Source organism: Myiozetetes cayanensis, unplaced genomic scaffold (assembly GCF_022539395.1).
Source record: "Myiozetetes cayanensis isolate MyiCay16 unplaced genomic scaffold, myiCay2020 scf1, whole genome shotgun sequence".
NCBI classification, from domain to species: Eukaryota; Metazoa; Chordata; class Aves; order Passeriformes; family Tyrannidae; genus Myiozetetes; species Myiozetetes cayanensis.
Window position 1 is genome coordinate 91,907,568 of NW_026086604.1, and position 26,627 is coordinate 91,934,194.

The window sequence follows — 26,627 nt, forward strand, 5'->3', positions numbered from 1 at the left end:
AGATACTCCGTGTCATCCAGGCATTTGGAAGCCACGCATGCTCCAGTTTCAGAGTACTCAGCAATACCTGTAAGCCCAGAAAGGATCTATTATAGGAAAGGTTTCTATCTGCCACATATAGGGAAGAAACACATTGAGTTGAATATGTTTGTTTGGGAAAATCTGTTTTTGTCTGTTAAGCAGAGCTCTCCTTACACATTAATAGAAGGATGAATCTAATGTTCATCGCCTCATGTGGTTTTGTGTGTCCCAGGAATACTACTACTACAGTCTACAACTACAAGGCTCCATCTGGCTGCTCAATTTGAGCTCAATGTGACAACTGATTGTTATGCAAAAACAATTGATTAGATTTTTATGTCCCTCAACAAGCTGACTCAATTACAATGAGTATAATTTTTCTTTTATTTTTTTTTTTTTTGCTTTTTGCTTTATAGCTTATAGTTAATTTTATTGTTGTTCCGGATCTGGCACTGAAGTCTGTGGACTATCAAATGCCCTTGCCAAGAGGAAGCTATACCACTCTGGGAGCTTGATGTGCTGTGAAGTGCTTCTGGGAGGCTTGGTAGCAACTTTGCCAAAGCACAGTTGATTATGCAACATTCAGACAGAATTTTTGAGTAGTCTTGTTAACCTCTTCTCCAAAACAATTGGGAGATGAATATTAAAAATGAATTTAAGTTACTAACTGTTCATCTGTTCACATCTTCTAAGTTAGTCTGCTCTTCCACTTTTAAAGCTCTGTTTTAGAGATGGGGTGAACCAAACCCTTGACAGCACTAATCTTCCTCATTTTGCACAGACTAGCAATAAGGTTCAGAGGAAAGAGACTAGCGGGAGCTGTGAACTTCATAGACCTGTCACACTCAGAATCCAGACTACCCTCTCATCTTCTGGAAGAATTGCTTTCGAGAGAAGTTCTTCACATTTCCATTGATGCTCTGAGAGAAGAATTAGGACCTGAGAGATGGACTTTTTCCCAGCATCTCCAATAAGCTGAAGGGCAAATAAAGCTCCTTCTCCTCTGCATATCCTGTATCTGGGAGATATGAGATTTGAGACTGCTATACTTATTTTCCCAATGTCCAGGAGGTGTGTATATACAAAAACATCATCAAGAGTGCACTTTACCTGCTCAGGCCACTTAAGCTCATCCAGATGATGAACATCCTCCAGGATGCTCCTCAGTGTTTGAAGACTACTTTTAAGTACCATCAACTCAACTGCACTGATTTCTCTGCAATGAGCCTGCCTCCTTGGCCTCCTCACTGAATTCTCTTGAAATACAACCATACTTGCCAAGTCCTGCAGCTCCGTGACTAAACATCACACAATTTTAGGTCATCATAGGACTTTCTTTGTCAACTGGTGATGAAGGTCACTGGCTTATTCAAATCCTTGATTCATGGGTTCATGAGAAAGAGCAATTAATGTACCTGTCTGGATGCAGAAAAGTTCACCAAAGCATCTGGGAAAGGGGAAAGAAGTTGAAATATTTTCATGTTCAAAAATGAAGTGTTTTTCTCAGTTAGCATTTTAATATGAAAATGAAACATTAGGAGTTTTTCAAAAAAAGAAAAAGGAAATTAAAATATATTTTTTGTCAGGTTGTAAGTTTAATTTTTTTTCCTTCAAGGGAAAGTAACGGCAAGGGACCTGAAGGCAGAGTTCATTTTTCAGGAGACTAGACTGCACTCAACACGTAGCTCTTCACCTGTGAATGAGCATCATGTAATTGGGATATTGCAGAGGAAATCACAGCATCTAGAAGCTTTATACAGAGGAACTGACCATAACCTCTGTTAAAAGCCAGAAGTTTCTTAAAAAACCAGCTCTGTAAAGAGATTAACTCTTTGCAATGCTTTGAAAGATTGGAATAAATGCTGTTTCATGCCTGCCTAAGGCAGTAGCACAAAGATGCTAAATACCAGTACGTTCTGATTTTTATAAAACATAGTTTCTTCTTGCTGTTGTAGGTGAGGCCAATATATTAAGGCCCATAGTCTATCCTGCCCAGCCAGTTATTAGACTTGTTTCAGTGGGAGGAAGTCCCAAAGATTTCAGTGTAACATGAAATTATTCAAGCTACACCCCTTTTTTTGCAAGTAACCTTTAATACTGAGTCACACCAGCAGGCCTTATTAGCAACATCAGTCCTGCTGGCCCATAGCCCCACACCACCTCCCACAGGAGGGGCCATGAGCTGGCTTCCCTATTTCTGGGTTCCCCACAGCAGCAGCCAAGAACTTAATATTAACATTTAAAACATGTAGCGTAAAGAAGAACTCAGACTTGGGAACAAAATAGATTTCTCCAGAAGAAACTGAAAAAAGGTATTTCCACACTACTAAAATTAAGTACTATTTAGTACAAAGCAGCTCAGCTGCCTCCCAGTTGAAGGCCATGGGGCTGGTGTCTGCCATCTCAAGGTATAGTAATAAATTAATGTACGCATCTTTTTCTCTCAGAAGTGACAGGTGAAAAGAATGCAATTTGCTCTTCTTCTTACATGAGTCTGTGCACACTTTGAAGCACAGACAGGGAGGAATGCTTGCTTGATCAAAATCCTTGACTTTCACAAATCCAGTGGGAATTTCACCTGGTTCTAGAGCTGTGTAACTACTCTATGTCAATGGATAAAGAGCCCAGTAATGAAAGGGACTTAGGCCTCACATACTTAGGAAAGGTGACACAAGGCAATTGCTATTTGGAAGTGCAAATACTCACTGAAGTATATACCACATTACTGTTTTCAGCAGCAATGTTCTTCAGCTTTAATCATGCTGTCAAAGCACTAATTTTACCAAAGGTTAGAGGGGTAACACTACCAGCATCACAACCTTTCACAAATAGTAATACCCTTCAAACCTCAGTGTTTTGCTGCAGAACACAGTTGAAATTTAATTTCTTCACCATATGAAAAATTGAAATACTTAAGTAATAACATTCAGCAACATCATCTGCCATCTGATAGTGCACAGAAACTGGGCAATTATGTTTCGCCTCGGGTGGCTAATAGGCCCATTTCAAATTTCAAGCATTATCAGATAATAACACTGCCTGCATCAGAGTATGTTATTATAATTATTAGCTGTAAAGAAAGGGAGGGGGGCACACAAACAGGGAGGGAGAAGGATTGTTTTTAATTATTTAATTTTGAAGTTATATAAGTTAATCGTTCCTCATGAGTTAATATTTAGAAACCAAGTGCTGGCACTGCTGCAGATTTAACTCAGTTCAAACTGTCTTGTTTTCACATTCATAAAACCTTATCATTGCTATTTGGAATAAGTAGGTCTCAGAGCAGTGAGACTTGCCTAGAAACATTACATGTGCGTGAAAATGGTTATGACAACAGAAACTCTGAGGAATCTTCCACTAGAAGACAGTTATTTTGCCGATATCGTGATAAAACCTGTGATCAGTGTTTTAGATCCTTTGCTCTATTTTAATTATTTTGCTTTCAAACTCTTCTTAGGATGTGGATATTTATAAACAGAATGATGAGACAGAACCTATATGAAATATCCTTCCTATATTCATAAATGTCAGAATTTAGGGCCACAAATGTATACAAGCTTGGAAAGTGGATAAATGGCCTTCCAGAATAGGGGCCCTTAGTCAAAATGGCACTGGAGACCAGTGTTTTCTTTTCTGGCCTGGGTAAAAATATATAAAGGAAAAACATAGTTATTTTGACCAATTTCATATCTTCCATTTCTGTACCAATAGCAGAAATGACATACCACCAAGGTGAAACACAGTCTTAGGCTTTTTAGATTTATAGCTTCTTCAGTGCATGGGAGGATTATCAAATATATAACCTCCTAGAGAAAGGAATAGAAAGTCCAAAAGATATAGAAAATTTAGGAAATTAAATTATGTAATGCAGAAATTGATATTAAGCCTTATATAGGTCTCCACTTTTCTCAATTTGCTCTGGTTCTGTGATATTGGTATCCTACAAAGCTCAAGGCTCAGAGAAAACATGAAACATACTTTTAATAATTGCTTTATTTTAAAAGTAATTCTCTAGCATTCTGTAGGAAAAACTTCAGTGAGGTGAATTTACACTTTAGACCCAAACACAAGATAGAATAAAAAGGCTAACTAATGACTTAAATCTTTTTCATTATTTCATATGAGACTGCTTTTTCCAGCTCTCAAAGGTCATTCAGTGCACGAAAGCACTAAATACATGAGATTGAATGCTGTGTAAAAAACACCTTTACCAGAGTTCCATAAAAAAAAGAGAATAAGAAGTAAAGGCAGTTAAAAACACATATTTGTCTAATCATCCGGAGGCAAACAATCATCCATTTGAACAGCCACCATGAATCACTTCAAGCCATCAGCATCATGCCTGATCCAGTCCCACCAGCTTTCCAACCACATCACAAGCCAACTTCACATCTCTTCCACCATCATACATCTGTGTCTGTGGATGTCCTATAAATAACTGCATTCTCCAGAAAAAAAGGTGAACTTAAGAATTCAATTTTTACAGATGTCCTTTTCTCTACACATACTGCAGTTATCTCATGAATGATATTTTACAACCAGAAAAGCAAGAAAAATCTTCTGCCTTCCGCACTGTTAGAAGGTGGCTGTGAAAGAAGAGTTATTTCAGGGGACTCACAGCACTGGACAGCCAGGCACTTCTCCAGATGACTCCAAAGCAGAGTTACTCTACCTCCCTAAAGGGGAGCTTTGGCTAAAACAAAACACTTCATGTTTTTCCATTAACTAATCTTAAATACATACGTGGATTTAGTTGTAAGGGATAAAGTGGATACATTGCAAGAAGGTTCCTGCCTCAGCAGCAGTGGATTTGATGAAGAACAGGTTTCCCTTTTGAACTTTTGTGAGCTTTCACAAAACAGCCTTGCCAGCACTCATGTAGCCAGTGCCAGCATTTGCAGCTCCTCCGGTCCTGTGCTCCAGGAAACCATTGGTTGTCTCCAATACTTTGCTCCTTAGCTGCCTGCAAGATTTCATGACATGGCCAGCCCAACCTGCCTAGCCAGACCATGTGCAATGCAAGTAACTTGGTAAAGGGGATTGATTCTGCCACACGTCAATTGGAGACTAAGCAGCAAACATATGCTTTGGTTACGCTTGCAAAAACTGAGACCATCGGTAACAGACAGACAGAGCTAAGCTAAAAACATACTGAGTTGTGATCTCCAGCATAAGGGTGCTGAGATGTAACCACTGGGAAACAAAAGCATCCTGGTTTCCATTTCCCTGAGTCTACATGGGAAGAGTTTGTACATAGCAATCGTGACCTCGACACAGCACCTGAGAATCAAAATAGGAGTGATATGTTTGTGGTTACACGTTCACTTCATGACTTTTTTAACTACAAGGGAATTTTTCAGAAAGTTATTTTCTCAGGGCCACACCATGGAGTTTTCCAGCATGACATATGTAGTTATTTAATGTTTCAGCCTTTCCAATGCCGCACAGGAGGTAAGTGGGAAGGACATGGAAATTTCCATTACTGCAGATCAGAGCATCTCAGCAAATATTGTTGGGGTTTTTTTTCAAAGTACGTTATTGATATGATATTTAGAAAATTCTGAATGGCAAATTACTTTCTAGTTTGCAAACACTGAATATATTGAGCATTAAGATATCCAACTCTTATTGCTCTCAAATAGAAGTAAATCACATCACATATTTAAAACAAACAAACAAACAAACCCAAAAGCAGAAATAAAACTGTTTACTCTGGTGAAACAAATCTCTTAGCTGTGGAAATCTTCCCCTCTCTCTCTCTCACTCTCCTCCTCCCCCATATTTTGAAATGGCACTGGCCCAAGATACAGTAATCCAGTTTGTTCAGTGACCAAACACTCCCTCACGCCTGAAGGATCAACTCAAGATGCCGCACAGCGAGAATCAATTCATGAAGCTGACATACGAGCACCCTCTGAAGGCTGCTGTACCTGGGGTGCCTGAAATGCCATTATTCTCCCTGTAAGTGGTGAATCTCAAGAGGTGGAATCGCTTTTTCCCTGGCTTGTTTTCAATGGCAACATGTCAGGTTTTAATTGCTTAAAAGGGTCTTAAATTTAAAATGCTTTTTCCCAGGTTCTTGGATAATTTAAATCCTTGACTAGTTCATTAAAAGGCCATTTGTGATGAGGGGGGGCTGGCGCATCTCTCACTTAGCACGCTCAGTTGAGCTAGGAAAAGAAGCAAATAAATGGCAACTGTGCTTCCTGACTCTGAGCATGAGCATTTGAGGGCACTCACGGCGGTGGCAGAGGGGCAGATATACTGGGGTTAAAGGGCTCCATTCTTCCTTGAAGAAATATATAAGGTGAAATCCTGGCTTTAGTGAAGCCAGTAGCAAAATTCCCCAAGCTTTCAATGAGACCAAATTTTTTTCCCTATTAGTTCCAGGGTTCCTACAGGGTTGAGCATTTGAAGGTGCAATGTAAATAGATATCTGATCCACAAGGGTCCAATATAGCTAATTAGAAAACAAAAATCAAATAGAGCAACAACATGCAGTAGATGTATGCTTTGGTTCAGTGCCTTCCTCAGGGGTTTGCATTTTCACTCTGCATTCTGTTTGTGTCTGTGTATTACCTCAAAATGATACGGTATAGATGAGACCCACTAGTGGAAAGCTGATTTAAAGGAGCATTCAGGAGATCTGTAAAAGTCAGTTTTCCAATGATTGGAAATGGTCCTATAATAAAAATGGAAAAGATGCATTCTCAAGACATTTGGAATTGACTTTGAGAAAGAGCAATAACTGAGAGAAAGAAGTAGGAATAGCCTCTCATACAGGTTTTACTTTCTATGCAAGATTACTCTAAACACTTTATATTTTTTAATTTGGAAAATATTAATATTTTCCTAAGTTTTGGATAAAGTAGTTAGGAACATAACATTAGAAAATCTCAGATCCCATTTAATGACTATATGTATGCACATGTGTTGGTGGTACTCATAGACACTGCAGTCACTATTCCTATGTACATCAACAGCAATAATGTACATTTATACACAGAAATAATGAGACTCATAATGCAGCCACCTGTATGGTTCTTACCCAAATGCATATGCGCTACGCAGACTCTCCTTTTTGAGTCTTAGAGGCCCTGACCACAGATGTTTCACCAGCCAGGACTGCCTGCAAAATTCCAGTTCTTAATGTCAATCACTTTATTAATAATTTTACTTGGCACTGTCATATGGACTCTTGGGTAACTGATACCTTCTGGATGCTAAGAGTTTTTCCTTACACAAAAGCAATACATTTGTGGTATCACAGCTTCTTGCCACAAGCTTGGCCTATACAGTGCTGTAAAGTTTTGCTCTGCAGTGCAGTCTAGTCTGGAGCTATACAAATGTTAGAGACTGTTGATTCCTCTAATGAATTTTTCAGGTATTCTAATTTTGGCTCTTAGCTGGAAAATGATATGTGGGTGGAAGTTGCAGCTTACCAGAAGAGTTCAGTGGTGAAGCACAGCTGTCCATTTCCAAATGCCTAGGTATTTGTATTTTCCTGATGTAGTTCTTTCTATCTTTCTATCTTTTTCCACCTTGGAAATCATATTCAACAGAAGCAGCCTCTTTCTGCTTTCTGTTTTTCTGTGACAGGTAAAGTCTCCAGGTTTTCCCTTTCTTGCTTCTTAGTGTCACTTTGCTGTACAACCAAACAGTAAGAAAATGATCCATCTCTGTAAAGGCTGTTTGTTATTAAACTTAATACCTATTTGAACTGCTACTTCTTTTTCTTGAGGGTCTATATTTGTCTTTAATTAAAAAGAAAGGATGTGGAGGATGCGTAGCTAGCTCCCTCTGATCTTTACTGTTTGATGCCATCCATTTGAATATAAATGTTCTTTCTTGTTCATCGAGACACTAAATCAATGCAATAAATCCAAAGGTCTACCGCAGTGTACGTTTGTTTGTGGGATTCTTGTTTGCTTTTCTTTAAAGAATGTGTTTAAAAAGTGATACTAAGATAGCTGGGCCTCAGGACCTCAATATTTAACACACAGAGCAAAGCAAGTCTAGACCTGTTGTGGGCAATGCAGGATATTTTGCAACATAATGCAAACATCTACATTAGGAAAGCATCAAACTCGAAGAGTTAAATACCAAGAGTGGGATTACTTGAAGCTGACCCTACCTTCCAGGGAAGGCAATACTAATATACACAGCAGATTAGCAGCCTTAATACAGGCTAAGTGTATCCATGTCTGACTAGCTCCTCTTTCATGCTATGGTTCAGTCCATATTCCCAATCAGTTCAATTTACTGTTGCATTCTTTTTTCAGACATGAACCGCACCATAACTTACAACCTCCTTTCTGCCCCAGATAATTATAATCCTCTCAGAGACAATGTCTTTTCTGCTTTGGTTTTAAAATTTTCCAGTTACATTTGTAATACAAGATGAAATTACATTACCATATCTTCTCCCTGCTAGCTCTCCCAGCTTTCTTGCTCTGCAGCTTTAAATGCTAAACTGACAGTATTATTATTTAAGCTGGGTCTTGCTAATCTCCTCTATTCAGCCCTGTCATGTTTGGCACCTCAGGGTAGATCACATGGGAATAAGAAAGAGAAGGAATCTAGTATGTCATGAGCAGAAGATATTTTGCATGTTTACCCCCTTTCTCTTTTAAAAAATATTTTCTTCAGATTGCTTAATATCTTCTTCTTATTGCAACTGTCTTTTGTGTCAGAGTCATTTATGAAATCTCTGTTGGAGAATTCTATCCTAAAAATTAGCCAGCTGGGGACTGGAATAGTTAGGAAATAATATCATTACAATGCAATAATGTGTTAATAGTACCATTATAGCTTTGTAATTCCTACTGTTCTCATATTCCTGGCCTGCTATATGCTGATTTTTCCTTGCACTAAAGGAATTACTATAGCAACATACCTTCAAACACATATGATTAATACTTTATATGCCCATGACTGACTAGATATTTGTTCTAGGCATAGCATATTGAAAAACAAGATGGAATGCCTGCCACAAATCCACAGAACAGAAACCGATTTATACTGGGAGAAAAATAAATCATAAATTGAATAAGAACAAGTTAAAAATACAATTTCATAGATTCAGAATACAGGCTAGTTGATAAAATATACTGCAGTGCTTTGATTTCTATGGTATATCTAAAGAACACAAATATCACAAGCCATTGTAATGTTACATACTAAAAAATGTAATTTTTTTCCACATAGGAAAACAACTTCATCAATTTTTCACCTGTATATAGATTCCTTAACCTAGCAGCAAGATTCTTCCTTAGACTCTGGAGAAGATAAAGCTGTCTGAGTTTGGGAAACTAAGAAGTGGTCACATTTTGCAAATTTAACCTCATGTACACCTTCAAGCCTACAGTAAATGTTTGAGCTATCCTCTTAACTACAGTTCTGCCTGGTGTCATTCAGGATTTTTGCATAACTGACTATAGTTGCCACTCCTAGTCAGAACAGACAATGAGCAAGATATGTTTTCTTAAAAACTAATTATACAAAATTTGCCATTAACCACACTGAATTATAGTTATTGGAGGCTGATTAAACTTATTTTCATACGTCACCCAGTTTGCATAATGCATCTAATGGCAGAATTTCCTCATCTTCTAAAGCAAAAAGCAGCAGACTCTCTCAAGTGTAGTTATATACTTCCTCTTTTGAAATGCTGAATAAGGAATAAAGCTGAGTCAAGCACTAAATGGGGCAGTTGTCAATAGCAAAATTGCCTTGCTATGAACTGTCTGGAAGATTCAGGAGGAGGCTCACACACTATTAACATGGACTTTAACAAGTCTTTAAAACAGGGCTTTGTGTGTGTGTGAACTTTTGCCACAGGACGGTAAATTCTACTGTACGGATGGCCAGTGAAGGTCATGGTGAATAGCAAGTCTGTGCACCACTCAGGTCTGTGGACCTCTTGGCTTTCTGAGATATCCATTTAACAGCCCATGTCCTTCAGTTCATTTCTGTCAAACCCCTTCAACATGGGCTTCTTGCACATGCAGAATGTGTTTTGCCCAATGCAAGAGTTAGAGAGTTTGTCATACAAAATGTGGAAGATAAACAGGGGGAAAGAAGTGCGATCAGAGTACCAAAGGGCAATCTCCAACTCAGAATGTGGAAAATGTCAAATCCCTCAGGAAAAATGGTGAAATCTGATACTATAAATAATAGGTTATATGGAACATCACTGATATTGGAAAGGCTCTTTTACATTTCTGGAGCTGGGATTATTCTTCTGGTTCCAATTTCTTGATGTTGCATGTGGTGCTCACATACAACCCCCTGAACTCTATTAAGCTGACGGGTGTGTGTACACAACTCTTGTCAGTCTGTGATAAATACACCTTCAAGACATTGGCAAAGAGAAATATCTCAGACAATCTGTCTTAAATGACACTAACAGAGTCACTTGTGTTGGCTATTTTCCTAAATTCTTTCCTGGGATTTTTAAAAGGCATTGTCTTCCTACAGACAATCTCAGGGCCTGAGTGTCAAGGTAAGTTTGCCTGACCGACACACACGCCTTCCCACTTTATAGGGATAAGTATACCAGACATCTCTAGGTATCTCTGACCAATTAAATAGGCAGGTAGCTGCATGGGTGAATTTGATTTCTGACTGCTTATAAACAACTGCTTGTCCTTTCATCTGAACATCCACTTCTTATGCCCAAGTTCTCAGCTCATTTAACAATTTCTCAGTTTCCTCTGCTTTAGCATTTTTTGGGCTCATAGCCTTTTGTAGGCTTTCTGTTTCAACTTGGGCAAGACTGATGGAAAAAATATCCCAAGCCTCTTTTCTTTACTTCAAAATTTTTAAACTCTGATTGTGACAATTTTTAATGTTCAGACAACCTTTTGGTGTCTACTGTCACATAACGTGCCTCAGTTTCTCTCCTGGCAATGCCAACTCGTGTTTTCCAAATAACTGCCTATGGTCCTGTAAAACCTCTATCTTTCAGTGCTTTATCCTGAGCATTTCCTCAAACAACTCCTCCCAAGTAATTTTTCCAAGACCTATAAAGATTCCAGTTCACACCAACTCACACCAATTCTTTTGAGAAAGGAGTGTAAAAAAAAAATTGTACAAAATCCTCTCCCTATTTTCTTAAACAAACAAAACTACATTGCCTGACAACTGTCACTTTAAAGTAAATGAAGTACATTTGTCAGAATGGATGGAAGCCAAGGTCTAACTAAATGATAGGCAGCAGTAATTAGTGATGGGGGCAAAGAAATTAACTAAATTGTTAGTGAGTCAACCCTTTTATAGAAAAGTCAAAGTCTTCCTTAGCCATCACTGCTAGCTTCATTAGTACACATAAAACTTCACCCAAGAGCTTCTTCGGCACTGATCTGTAGCTGAGACTTGACTGCTAGTTGAATCCTGAATTTGAGGAGCAAAGGGAAGAATGGGATAACACAGGCAGGAGGCAAGCAGAGAAAAATCTCACTGTCTTCTCTGCAATCCACTCCCTCTTCCCATCATACATCTTGCACCATCCATCCTTGCTGCAGAATCCATGAGGCAGGAGAAATGAGATTCACCCTGTTGAAAGGCATTTCAAGGTTGCATGCCTTTAAAACCACACTGACAAGGGGTCTCTCTTTCTTTTTCCCCAAAACAAAGAAGGGACTGAGGGAGGCAGAATTACGGTGATTTTCTAGTCAGAGATACCACTCCTGAAGAATATCAAGTCATTTCTTCTTTGGTTATACTTTCTTTTAAAATATATTTTATTTTAAAATATGTGTTACTTTAAAATATTCTAAGCCAGATGCCTATTTTACACCCATTTGTCTGACTGCTATCTAAACACTGTCCACACATAATGATCAAGGGGATTACAATAGTGCTTTATCATATTTCCCCATGTTCTTAAATATACGTGTCTTTGCCTGTATCCTTGTGTCTGTACGAAAGACTGAGACATTCTGTATTGAGGCAAGGTTTAAGTGATTTTATATGCATCCTTCTAGACTGTTCATATCTGGAGATTCTCTTTAATCTTAATTCTGACTTTGTGTTAATTGAATAAGCAAATTCGAGGCTCATAAAGCTTTAAATTGAGCAAGATGAACTGACTGCTTGGTCTAGAATTTCTTACTAGAAAGACATTGTGAATAAGAAAGACTTTACTCCTGAAAAACAAAATAGATTTATAAGGCCAGGTTTTAACCTGCAAAACAATGTATTTTATAGCTGCAAGGACAGAGAACTTCTTAATTGTTTCACTTTAACACTTGCAGAAGGAACTTGCATCTCCCATCAACTGAAAATCACTCCCTGATCATTCTGGCCCTGACAGTTAAAATATGCTTCTGTCACTAAAATCCAGAGCCATATTCAAGGCCAGCAAGTATCCGCCTCCCAGCTTCTCTGCATTAGTTCACCTAAGTCTCCAAATGTGCTCTCAAGAGAGCAGATCCTTCTTGAGATGCTACTGGTTCAATAGCAAAACACACCCCAGTTAGACCACCAGAATGGGAGTAGGTAGCCTTTAAAGTAGCAGAAAATAGCATTGCATCAGCAATTCTGTCTCTCTCAAATGTGAAGTAATGTCAGACTACAAGTACGTTTAGAAGATATTGTCTTTGCAGAATTATTCTAGTGGGAAAATATGATTAGAAATCAAAAGAAAATTTTTTAATCACCTTCTTTTGCTATAAACTAACTAAATTAGAAAGAACTGAATACTGACAACTGCAGAGAGTTGAGACAAATCATATATTATGGACCACATAAGATGATGGCTAAACACAAGACCAAGAGACCATAGGTGTAATGCAAGTTTTAATTTTTCCACACAATGAGGCAGCCTGATTTACCTGAACCAAGAGACCAAAAATTCTGCAGAACATGACTATATACTTTATTTCTCACTCAAGGGTAGATTTATTTCACTGTGAATGCAAAAGAAAATTATCCTTCCTTTCTACACTAAAATGAGTCTTCAGATCCATGAACACTTGTATGATGGTGAAAGACCCATGGGCTTGCATCTGTGAGAGAGTAGGGAAAATATCAGCATGATACATTTTAAAAAATTAGAGGAAAAGTCACATATCCTGTATTATGGCATTTATTCTTTCTGTCTCAAGAAAATGGAAGCAAGCCAGAGAAGAGAATATGGAATCTAATTTGATCTCCAAACATTTTAAAACTGTGGGATAGAGCAACTTGGGTAGATTACACAGAAATCTGTAGACATTAGGATATGGCACTTACTAAATATGTTCAGATGTTTGGTGACTGTTTCTGAAGCTTTAAAAAACTTTCCATTGTGGGAAAGCCATCTGGCGGGTCATCCACATTTGCTCAATGAGAAATTCTTCGTAAAAGTGAAAGTTAAGGACTGTCCTGAGCCTGACTGATTAAGAACCAAGAGATATGTCTGCTGGCAGGGCCAAGTCCCTTTATCAGTTTCAGTTCAGACAAGAATTGCTGGGAGAACAGTCGGACACCCCAGACAGTTTCTGACAGACTTCAGAAGGCCAGTGAGCAGTGAGGAAATTCTGTGGCAGGGATAGCCTTCTCAGACTCTGAGCACAGATGACATTTGCACAAACATACTGTGGTTATGCTACAGATTTTAAGAACCGCCTTGGGAACAAGATGAGAGGGGAATTCCTTTGTATATAATAAAAAGTGACCAAAACCTCATGTTTGGATATAAAACAACAACAAAGTGAAGGAGACTGCATAAAGAGTACAAATAGAAATACTCTAGTAAGATTTGTTTAAAATTTTTGAGGGTATTCAAAATACATTTTAGTGTTACTGTTTGCAATATTTTCTATGTATATTAAACATTTGTTTCATTAAGGAAGTGTATGGTATTTTAAAAATTTTCTGGAAGTCAATAACACCTGTTTTCCTGAGCTGTGTCTCGGATCCCTTGAGGTGTGAAACATTGAGAGTATCTTGAAGAGTCAGGGCTGTAAACAGGACGTCAGCTAAAAGTGAGTGGGAAGATGGGAATTTAAGGACCTGTGCAAAACATTGCCTACATCATTATATTAACATAGTTTAGTCTGCCAAAAGCAAACATGTTTAAACAGGAAATACCTTAAATATGCTAGCCTACATCTCAGCTGATGTCCTTAATTTTACTTTGGGATATACTGCATCAGCCCAAGTTCAGCACTACTGCAAAAGACCTCCTGATTTCCCTTTCCAGCCCTACATAGACAACCTTCCTTCATCAGTACAAAACCCGTCATTATTGTTGGCCTGCTGTTGCTTTGTCTCTCTGCAGGACATGTTCCATTTAAGCTTCGTGCTGAGGTACCACATCTAGGCTCTGCCTTGATGAAAGTTGTTAGTATTTTCTGCTTAAAAGCTCTTGGAGTCTTTCCTGCAGAGCAGAAATTCTCATTACCCATCTTGAATATTGCAGTGTTCTTTCCCTTACCCTTATCAAAAGTAGTCTCACCTCTCTAGAAAGCTATTTTCCCTTCTTTGAGCTTGTTGGGTTGACTATATCAAACCTCTCTTCACATTTTCCAGTGGCTTCCTTCTCTCTATGACATCCTTATCTTCACTTCCAAGGTGCTCCACAATTTATCCCCTCCTTGAAATCATCTTTTGTGATACAGTTAGTCCCTGATGCCAGTTTTTCTATGCTCACTTTGTATTTGAGCTTTTTCCATGAGTACTGAATAAATGTTCTCAGAGTGACCTTGGTGTCTCCCTTCACATTTGTTTTCCCATTGCCTCAACTTTACTAGTAACTCAAGGCCCTGTTCTGTGCTTGTGGATGCCTTTGGGAGTTTTGCTGCAAGCATGAACAGGAGCAAGAGAGAACCTCTGCTATGAGATACTGGGATAGTGTTATAAACCTTAGCTAATGTTTTGGTTGCCATGTCATCAGTGCATTTGGTTGCATATTGTTTCTCTTTCTTCTAATGGAAAAAGTAAATGAGTAAAGCTGTATTGAATAAGAGGGGATTTTGTGTTAAACTCTGCGTGATTCAGTTTTAAGAAGGACTGGAAGCAGTTCAGTGAAAACTAGTCTGAATCATAAACTTAAAACTGAACACCTCTTGTCCTTGAAATTCAAGGTTGAAGGAAAAGTTCAAGCTTTAAATCTCCGTGGGTTTTGATCCTGGGCTGCATTCAAAACCAGAAGGGACTTATTTTGCAAATGCAATTTGATATGGCCTGGGATAGCATAAATTTCACACAAACATCTGGGAAGAATTTTGCTGATAGAAAGAACATGGAAGTATTGTTTCTTCATAATGCACAGCAATATAAAGTTAACATATATGTTTTCTAAAATAATTTCCACTCTGACATTAAAAATGTGGGCCATTAGTCCAGAAGAATAGCAGAGCAACTTTGAATAATTTTTTGCATCCTAATTACATATTGTTATTTTTATTTCTAAAAGAATAAAAATACCTGCTGGGTAGAACTAATGATGTCCAATGCCATCAAAAGGACAGTGCAATTTAGGGAAAATATGTGAGCTTGGCTACATTTTGTGGTCTGTTCTTCTCACACTCCCTGAGCACCCAGAAAGACTGTTGTAAGGATGTTCTGGGACATATTCATGTCTACTTCACCCTGGTCTTAGTGCGGATCTACCGTCCATCAGTTCCTCTAATTCTTTCCTGAACCTAGAGGCACGTTGTGCCTCCACAGCTTCAAATGGCAACAGGTCACAAAAGCTCACAACACCCTATGTAAAGACACCCTTTTGTCTGTTTCAAACCAATCTCTTACTAACTTCAAATGGGCTCAAGTCCGGTCATTAGAGAGTGTGGCAAAGAGAAGTTCTGTATTTGCCTTATCCACTGGCTCTGGATTTCATAACCCTTCATCCCGTCTCTCCTAACCCAGCTGTCTCTTCAAGCTGAACAGTCCAGAACTTTTTACTGTCTCCTGGTAAAGTAGCTGCTCCAACTCCTGGAACATTTTGTTGTCCTCCTCCTCACCAGCTGCACAATATCCTTCTTCAGTTATGGAGATCAGGAGTATACACTGCATTCAAGATGTGAACCCATCAAGCTTTTATGTAATTCCCTCCTTCTTCCTTCCTGACAACGCCCTGCATTTTTTTGGCTGCTGCTGCATGCTGAGCTAATGATTTCAGCAACAACTAAGAACTCTTGCCTGAGCCATCACTGTCATCTCTATGTTCAATTCAGTGCAGCAAAACAGTTTAGATTATTTTATTTCCAGATGCATTTGTTTATGTTTATCTGCATAGGTAATCCTTTGCCCCCTTTTTACCCTCAAGCTTAGTTTTCTGAGGTCCTTCTGAAGTTCCTTGCCATTAGCACTGCATTTGGCTGTCTGAGAGAGCTTAATGCCTATTGCTTGGAGATTGCACTGTGAACTCCCACCACCACATCATTGATGAAGGTTCTGAATAAACCTGGTTTTAACACTGATTCTGAGGGAACAAACTACTGACTCATTTCCATCTAGAAAAACGACCTTTAAAGGCAGCTATCTGTTTTCTGTCCCTTTACTAAGTTTAACTCCATAAATGATCCATGACAACTTAGCTTCCATAAAAACCTCTGGTGTGGAACTTTAAAAGTTTTGGAAACTCCATGTTATGTCCCCAGGGAAATCCTTTATCCTTTATTGACATGTTCACTGGCACACTCCAGGTGCTTGATCAGGCTACTGAGAAAGGATTTCCCTTTGGGGAAGCTATTCACCTTTCCTAAAAGACCATGTTCTCAATGCTTTTACTTATATTTTATAGAGTATATTATCTGAACTGATTTAACAGCCTGTAGTTATATCCGAAGACTTTCTAACCAGACTGCTGCATTAAACAATGATGCCTAATCTCCATAAAGTGTGTTCTCAATGTATTATTCATATCCTGGAGATGGGTAAATGGTGCAAGTTTCCCAAAGCTGTAGCTCTTGCTGAAAATTATTTTTATATGCTAAGTAAATAAGTCCAAGGGAAGCCAGCTCCAACAAGTGATCACACCCACTTAATTTCATTGCTAGGCAAAGAAAACAAAACCAAAATAAACCCCAGGTGTGTTACAGCCCTACAGTTATAATGTAATTAGCAGCATGATATGAACTGTTCATTTCAACCAGGTTTCTCAGCTTATATACACAGTTGCCCCATATTTCTATAGGAGTAGTCTTTTTATTTTTCTATTTTAACTCCTAATTAAGTTGTGTTTGTTTTTCTTTCCCACTCCATTGTTTTTCTTTCATCCATCAATTTTTCTTATCTCTTAACTTCTTTATTTTTCCCACTAAGAAGTGGTAAAAATGCTAAATTACAACCTTTAATAAAATACTTCCCTCTATTATTAACATAGATCTATCCTCTGCATTCATTTAAAATCAATGTGTTGAGAAAAACTGGTCGATTATTGAGAAAATATTACCCTTTCAATGCCAGTAAGAAAAAAGTCTATGCAATCCAGAAAAAATCCTTACAATATCAAGTTCTTACAAATACACCTAATTTAAAGTAAAGAACATACAATGTTCTGTTTTTTTAAAGAAATGTATCTGACATTGGACAAACATGCATACACACTACTTACACATGTTATAGTGAAGTTGTATGAACCAGTACTCTAAGGGCTTGACCAAACTACTCTGACTGGCAAAAATAATGATGCAGTATCCAAGCTTGTCTTTTGGGGGTTCACTTCATGGTATTTATCAGTCTTGACATTTCACCCCCACCATGCAGTAGAAAGGTTACCAAGAGCACAGCACAAATAGCCTGTATTCCCAAGAGCATATTTTAATCAGGAAGAAAAACAGTAACTGCAGACTCTGATAAGAAAGGGGCTCTGTGTGAGGGAAATATCATAAACTGCATGGAAGAGTTTTGCTCGTGCCTGGGGCCAGGCACATCCTGTGGTTCAAAAGGGAATGAATGATCACCTACCACCAGCTGGAGCTGCGCTCTGGAGTCGTGCACAGAGGTGCAGAAGAGACACGTCCCTTTCTTGCTTAGCTCCCATCACCTGTCTTTCCTGTGGATTGAAAAAGACAAACGAACAAACAAAACAAAAAGTTGTTTCTTTTCATCTACGAGGAAGCATAATCTGTGGTACCCTTGTGGTCTTAGTCCCTTAATTTTCTTGGTAAACCCTACTGGAAATGTGTTATCTATTATTGTTCCTTCTCTGGTGTACATTTCAAATTTCTTTTTAGTTCATTTTGTAAGCCACAAACAGTTTATTTTGTAAGCCATCCTAATTTATTGCTCCCAAGAGAAAATTAAGCAGTATGTGACTACACACTGCTGCTGACTCCCACCATGCTCAGGTGATATGGCTGAGCTGGAGTCACATCCCAACCATTATTGACTCCTTCAGTGGCATCCCTTCCCAGCAGCTGCCTCTGTCTGCCTACCCCTTGCCCCTGCTGCCCAGCAGTCAGGCACCCACTCAAAGTAGCAGCTCAAGTGTGGGACTCCTCTCCATACAGCACAAGCTTGCACCCTTGGACAGAGCCAGAGAGGTGCTGGGGAGCCCTGACCATACAGGTAAACTGGCAAACAGCAGGAGTGAGAGTTCTGGGTGAAGAAACATCTTCAGCCTCTTTGGTTAACCTCAGTGTGCTGTACTAGAGACACAGTAGCATGCAGAGATGTATTAATCCCTCATAAATCATCACAGGGGAGCAAGAGGCAGATACGATGGGTAGTAGATGAGCTCAGACAAAAATACAAGAGCCAGTGATTTTGAACAGGGAAGGCAGTGAGGGGAATAACAGGAGCTGGTTGCACACACAGGCAAATGGAGCAGAAAGCCTACGTGCTGAGTCCTGAGCACTCCTCTAGGCCAATCGTGCTACAACATCTCTTGTTGCACTGTTCCACGGACTTCAGCTCCTTGCACTGGAAACAAACACCCTTTAGTCTCAGGATCATGATCTGGTGGCTGCAAGCCAAAAATGCCCGTACTGTGCAAACAGCAAGGGGTGGAAGAGTACATGCCATCAAGTTTTCACCAGCACACTATGACTCAAAAAGCAGGAATAGTTAAAGGGATTACAGCTTTTTGTCCACTTTTCTGCCATGGCAGGGATGTTGAAAACATTGGGTCCTCAGCTACTGAAGGTCATAATCTGCTACATTAACTTCAACCTCCCTTATTGATCTCTTCACTCACACCAACTCCAGAGTTGATGACTTGAACAAAGATGGAGAAGGGAGCACAGAGGTTACACTGATAGCCTCTGACAGGTAGACTCCTAGCCTGAAGGATGGATCTCTTCGCTCCGTATTTGCCATCTACTTCAGAATTTCCTAACATATCTATCTGGAAAGAACAAGCTCTGTGTGTCTGCAGTTTTGCTACTTTATTGCTTTTTTTTTTTCCAGTTCTGTAATCTTTTTAGGCATTTTGTAGCTGGAAAAAAAAAAATTCTTACTTATTGTTTTGAAGATCTCACATTTCTAAGTGTATTTCATCATCAGAGGGGATCTACCTCAGGACTTCTGAGTGCATGGCACTGTCTGCCCACAATGCAGCCTACATTAGCCTGTAAGCAGACACACACTTCCTAGTGCTGAAATTCTCAAGACATCTCTCCACTGTGGCTTCAGCTGTGGTCTCACAGTTCTGGATGCTGTGAGGTATATACCAACAGGGCTAACTGCCTTGAAAAGCTGCATGTTATCTAGCAGCAGCTTAAAAAAAAGGTGCCTACTAGGTAGCAGTGTCACTCTCACTGCTTGACTGGAGAGCACAATGAGGCTGTTTGAGCCTAAGCCTGGTCACTATCCAGTAAAAATGAAAAACAACGTTGTAACAAATCAGCTTGAACTCCACTCCCCAGGTATTCAGTGACATTAAGATGAATTTCTCCATTTGCGTGCAATCTGCTTCTTTCTTTGCCAAAGTTTCTCCACCATATTTTCAAGTCCAAAGTCATGGTCATCAATATTTGATTAATTTAACTAGGAATAGTTAAGATAATCTGGGGATATTATTTAGACATAGAAGCCAGACATCAAAGATGAAGCACTGCTTAGAGTGTCCATAGGTCCATCATTACTCAAGTAGAAGATTCAGTGCAGAATTAAGTGGGTTTCTACCTTTGCCTGATGTAGGTTTTTATCAGCCCTAAAATAAGCTCTCTACACAACCCCACAACAATTATATCGTGCATTGTTTACACTGGACTGAGGCCACAGTTTTTGGCCTTCCATGATACCATATAAGCAAAATGTTTTCTATCAGGACATTTTGCCCATGTACTATTTAAAAAATGTATAATGTGAACGTGGAGTATAAATATTTATACCACATTCACTTAACCTCAATCCATCATATATATTCAGCTTTAACTGTGTAAGTTTTGGGGGAGTAGTATAGCTTCCAGTGCAACTTGTCAATAGCCCATGCCTGTTACAGGATGGTTTTTCCTTCCTTTTTTCCTCTGTACCCCACAGGGAAAGAACATGGTGGTCAAGACCAGAATTTATCATTCCAAAGCATAATTTATTATTAAAAGATTAATTTGTTGATAACTGCATGCTATTCTTTCCTAAGTTACAGACAAACACCACAAGGCATTATCCAAACTCTGTTGGAGATATTCCCAAGGGTTTTCATATCTTCAGTAGGTTTTGATGTTATCTTTGGCTGCACTCCAGCTGATCTCCTTACATATTGATTACTGCCCTCACAAATTAGACCACTGTTATACCTCTTATTGTAAGGGTTTTTAATTAATTAGTTCCATTTAAATTTCTTTGTTCTTGAAGTTTCATTAAACAAATGCATAGAATTCATTTCCAGTTATCCTTACAGGATGAGTGTACATTCTTCCTTACACAGGCGGGGATGGATGCTTTCATACTACTCTTGTATTTCAAACTCTCCAGCCTTGCCCTGCATGTATAGGCATCCTCTCTCACTAACAATTATCATGTACCACATCTGCAGAGAGCTGAAGAAATTAATTAGCAAAACTTTATTTTGCTTTAATTTGTTGGAAAACATTTTTGGTCAGTCAATGAAACAGACTAGCAAAGAAATAGGAATTATGTAAGTGACACTATATGGATCACAGTTACTTAATATATTAATATTAAATGTCATCTAATGTAGTAAGTATTCTTAGTATAAAACTACTGCACACACATGATTTCATGTAAAGAATTAGAAAATATATCCTAGCCCCACAAAAACAAAACAAAACAAAACAAAACAAAAAACCTCCCAAGGCTTTCATTAATTTTCACATAAAAATATCCAATTAATACTTATGGCAGAATGTTTATTCTTCAAACTTTTTCCAAAAGCCTCATCTCTTTGTACAAAAGGGAAGCTGAAAATAACACAGTTGTTCAATGTCATACATATAAAAATGAATGTTTAGCTGAGTTGAATATGGCTGAAAATGCATTCACAGAATAAACAATTTAATTTTCCTCCTTAAGAGTGACCTTGCAAAACCGGCTTTGCTCCAGGAAGTAATAACTGACTCATCATGATGACTAGTTCAAAATTAAAATACCCCTGACTTTCCACACCATGCAAGTCGTGGAAGGTAATAGACTCTACCTTGGTAAGAAGCCAGCCAGCTCCACTCAAGGTCATCCAGTCAAGCACTGCTATTTTTGGTAGCTAAGCAAGGCCAAACCACTGCAATTTTCAAAGAAAGAAGACCTAATAAATTTGAGAGGTAAGGACGGAGAAGGAAAGCCAAGTCACCCCATTGTGAGGAAGGAAGATGAACACAGTGCAGCCAGCTGGGGCTTGGAGCAAGTCTGCTTCATCTGCCCAGTGACATAAAAACTGAAAAAGAAGAAGGATGGATTAGAAAAATGTAATAAAACTGTTTAGAGATTTCTTCCTTTATTAGCTCTATTGAATGGCTTTACTTTCCAAGGGAATGCATCAAGCAGAGGATATTTTAAAATCTTATAACTGCAGTACACAGCATGAGATCTGAAAGTCAGGGGATTTTTCTTGGAGAGTAATGCCACCGAAGGATTGTTACCTGTCACTGATGGTTTGTGTTGTGCACCCTATGGGCTTTCTTAGGGTACCATACGTGTGGCCTCCCTGCAAGGCAGGGACATTGTCCAGCCTCCCAGGAGCTGGCTGGTGTGCAGCTGCTGTGGTTACCTTGCTCAGGTATGGTAGGGCTGAGCCCTGCCAGCCTGGCTCACCCTCAGTGCCTGCTCTGTTCCTCCTGCAGGGCAGCCTGTCCTTGACACAGCCTGACAGATGAATCTTACAACAGAACAACATACAAGAAAATGTAGTGTCTGTTTTACATAAGCTATTTATGGACCTGGGTCATTCAGACAAGGAAGAGAGCAGGCTCAGAGGGCTGTTTGCAGTCCCATCACAATCATCCAGTGTTTTTACCATTATTCTTCACAATGCTGAAGAACAAGAGCAGTAAGAAATGAGCACTGCAGCGTTATAGTGACAAGATAAAACTTTATTCAGGCTAAATAGGGTAGCTGCTAACTGAAGCCTCAGGGTTTCAACTACAAAGCCAGTGTTAAGATGACGTTGATTGGATGGTTTTTCTACACAGAGAAAAGAAGAGGACAATCGAGCAAATTAGCAGAGGGAGAGAAGGGACAGTACATCTGGAATATGTGCAGTAAACCACAGATTTCATTACAAATCATAGCCATGTGTACATTTGCTAAGCCAGCTGTGTATGTCTATTTTAGATATGCTATAGGGTAGTTTTGCACCAATAACTCTTTAAACATTATTCTGTTTTTACACTGAAAGTCTGTCCCTTCAGTGTACTGAAGCTCACCGTTCTTTGACAAAACCATATTAAATAAATAATCCACTGCTTTGATGTTTTTGGTTTCAGGAGAATGAAAACAACATTCTTCCAGTGAATGCTGCAAGGAATTCTATTTTCCAGCATTAACAGCAAACTGTCACTTGTGCAGTCACATTTGCATGCCCACCTCCAATTAGTGTCGATGATGGTGTTACATGCATGCAACCTGGTCTAGTGGAAGATGTCCCTGCCCATGGAGGGCAGGCTGGAACTAAAAGACCTGTAAGGTCCCTTCCAGCCCAAATCCTGCTATGATTCTATGAAGAATGGAAAAATATTTAATTTCTGTGCTCCAAATCAATCTGTTGGGCCTGTTTGTTCAGATTTAATAACCCAGTGCTGCACAGCTCTGAGATACTGTTTAACAATTTCTGAAGAGGATCTCAGATTATTGGACTGGTACATTACAATTAACAGATGTCACTCAGAACCCAGCAGAAAGTGTCTGTAATCCCATAGGATTCATGTAAATTATCGGGATAGATTACTGAGGAGGAAAGAAAGAGTGAGAGAAAGAGAGACTACCATGAAAAGTGATAGTCTTTGAGACAGAGCCTGGACTCTTGATGCTCATTTTTACCTTCGGCTTTGTGCCCTTTTCACTAAATCCACCATGCTTAATACACTGCAGCAATATGATTGTTTCTTCTTGGCTTGTTAACACCCTAAGACTGATGGACGTTTTGGTTAGCATATATCACATTCATTAGCAGTCAGAGAAGATATCACATTCTCTTGTTCTAAAGCCGGAATTCCAAAGAAAGAGACCTTGTTTTGGTTTACCTTGTTTTGGCTTACCTCTCCTATGAAAATGCAGTACAGTCACTAACATCATTCCAAGAGCAAGGGATCAGAAATCAGCAACTGCAAATCTTTTGTTGTGAGGAAGTACTTTCTTCTCCAGGTGAAGCAGTTGATGGCCATCCTGATCCTCCTCCTGACTAAATAAGCAAAACTATGGCTCTGAGTCAGATTCAGAATGAACTGGGAGACCTGTTCTCTGCTATGCTCCTGCAAAACACTGTACCTAAGAGCTTTCTGACACCACCTGCTTCTCCATGATGGGAACATCTGCAAGACAGATATATATTGACATCTAAATATCTACAGACAGATTTAGCTACAGATATGAATACCTAGTTATTTGGATATCTATCTACCTACTGTATCTAGGTGCAGACAGCTACTGATATAGATATCTAGTAGTTAGTAGATTGATACACAGATGTCTAGCTAACTAGCTCTATACAGATACAGATATTTGTCTATCTAGGTAGATAAATGTATCAAGATATAGAAACTTTTCTATCTATCTATCTATCTATCTATAGATATCTAGAGCTAGATGGTTACCTACCTAGATCTACAAATATCTACTTAGACAGATGACTAGATAGATCCAGACAGATAGATAATCTTTAACTATATAGATCTGTGTATATATCAGTGTAAGTCTGTCCGTTCCCAACCAGATGAGTGTAGATACTGGATACCAGACCAAGACAGGTAGTTCAAACATTTGCTCATTGCTCCATTAATTTCAGCCCAGCTAAAGGAAAGTGACATTCTCCCCAGACTAACAGCATGGACAAAAGAAAAAAATATTGCTCACCACTCACTATTTGATAAAGCTGTAGTGCTGAAACAACAGGAATCTGATTGAATTTCATCAGAGGTCTCTCTGATTCTTCATTTTCTTGGAGATATTTAATTTAGGTTACTATTAAAGTGAATTAAATTAGTATTAACCTTGTCTGTGAAAATGATACTTCAGAAAGGTAAATGTATTTCTCTTGGCATGAAAATGAAATGCTAGATTTTCCAAATCTCAGTGCAGATGGAGCCTTTCTAATAAGTTATCACCAATGTGTAAGTCTATTGAGTAAGTCTGTAGATTGTTAAGTGGGATGATATAGGATGAATTCAGAGAAATCAGTCTTTGAATATGTTCAGAGATGAGTCTATGATACCATTCTGGTTCTAAATTATACCTGGGTAGAAAAAAAGCATGGAATGTCACCACTATGTTAGGTGGTCACATGTTGGAGCAAAACTGACGAGCTGAGATGCAGTTTATCAGATTGTCTTTGTAGGAACTGGATAAACTTTATTATCAACTATATATTGTCTAAATTATTAACTGAATAGAAAGAAATGAGACAGAAAAATATTTAATAAAGACCCACAGTTCACTGGTAGCTATTACACTGATGTTAGCTTCCTAGTTTCATACTGCCTTTTAGCAAATGGAGGGAAAAGAAGTGGCTCATATTACTCTTGTTTGCCTAACTTTCCTGATGATTATCATTTTATAGGGGCTGAAAATTGTACATCAGTTTCCAGAGTATCTCCATTACAGCTGGGGTTCAGATGTACCCTACTGAATTATTATCTGACTTATTTTTCATGAATGCTGTCTGAATAGCTGGCTTTTGACGTTGAAGATAATTTAAAATAAAGTCTTATTCTGTAGTAAACTTGAGGCATCATCTGCCTGCCATGTATTTGTTTATTACATCCAGATCTATTTTATAATTGTTCCTAAATAGAACAATCTATACAGCTATCTATTTATGGTAAAATTTGTATCTCCATGACTCAGTTCTAAAGAAAGACATGAGAAAATCTGTAATATTGTGAGTTACATGATTACCTAAGTTCCCAATATGTCCTTAGATGAGGAAATGCCAAGTACATACTTAGCTTATCACTAATTCAAAGCATGTTTGAATCTATAAGTGGTACGAAGCCTAACCATGATGATGATGATGATGCAACTAACAAATAAGTCTCATTGCACAGAAGGTCTGTCTTAGCCATGACTTGGTAGTTAAGATGACATTTTCCTAAAAGAATACCAATGACTGTCCTTACATGCTCAGTCAACTCTGCAACTCCTTTAGGCATGCTGATAAGTACTTTGTACAAATTTTGGTTCTCTTCAGGTGAGATTGCATAGCAAAAGACAGATCAAGACATGTTTGTTAAGCACAAATTATGATTTCTTTAAATCATGCCAGGTTATGCACAAATATCACAGTAGAATAATTCTCATACTATGTTTCACTAGCATATCGTAGAGTCTTGCATTTCTGAAAATCACTGAGTTTTCTGAAGGGCAAAAGCAAAACAAAAATATAAAATAAAAATTGAAAATCCAACAGCTTTGGGTCACTCCTCTCCCACAAAGTTATACAGGCATTATTTTTACAGGAAAGAAGGACTTTGATCCATGTCTTTGATGCACTGTGCACTTTCCTTCACAGACCCTATTGCTGCACTGAGTCTTCAAAGAATAATATTTACTTTGAGTTCTCCTTGTTTCAGAAAGTCCACCCCCCTGACACTTCTACTATGCTGATGGAGATAATATCAATGCCTTGTACCATATTTTTTCCTGGTATTCTTATAGCATAAAATGTTATTACATAGCAATTGACTTCATTTAGGTCATAAACATGTCTCATATGGTAGGTCTGAATTTTCTAAAGGTACAGTAAACTCTCTTGCCAGAATAATAAGAAGATATATATCAAAATTTCACAAATTTCAACAACAAAGTCCAGGAATCATAGTTCTCCTGGGAAGATTTGTCTTAGCATTTCAGGGTGTAGAAAGTCAGAAGCTACCAATATTTGCTTTTCACCAACTAAGAAGAGCTAGTTTTCCTTTGCTGTCTTCCCTTCTTAGCAGTCCCACACTGCTTTTCTCTATATGTTCAATTTGTCCTTGAATCAGATTGGCTCTGATCTTCTCTGACTGCTTGCTAGACTAGTAAAAGGGGGTGAAATGGAACAGGGATAGAGAGTCCTATAGTAT

General features: G+C 38.6%; 1 long non-coding RNA gene across 2 annotated transcripts in view; it reads right to left on the minus strand.

The window, feature by feature from the left end:
* The window catches only part of LOC126644990 (uncharacterized), a 60,713-nt gene that overhangs the window by 13,434 nt on the left and 20,652 nt on the right, over nucleotides 1-26,627 (minus strand). For both annotated transcript variants that reach the window (XR_007630055.1, XR_007630056.1), the window contains exon 6: nucleotides 17,920-18,007. This is a non-coding gene — a long non-coding RNA (uncharacterized LOC126644990). The remainder of the gene's footprint in view (nucleotides 1-17,919; nucleotides 18,008-26,627) is intronic.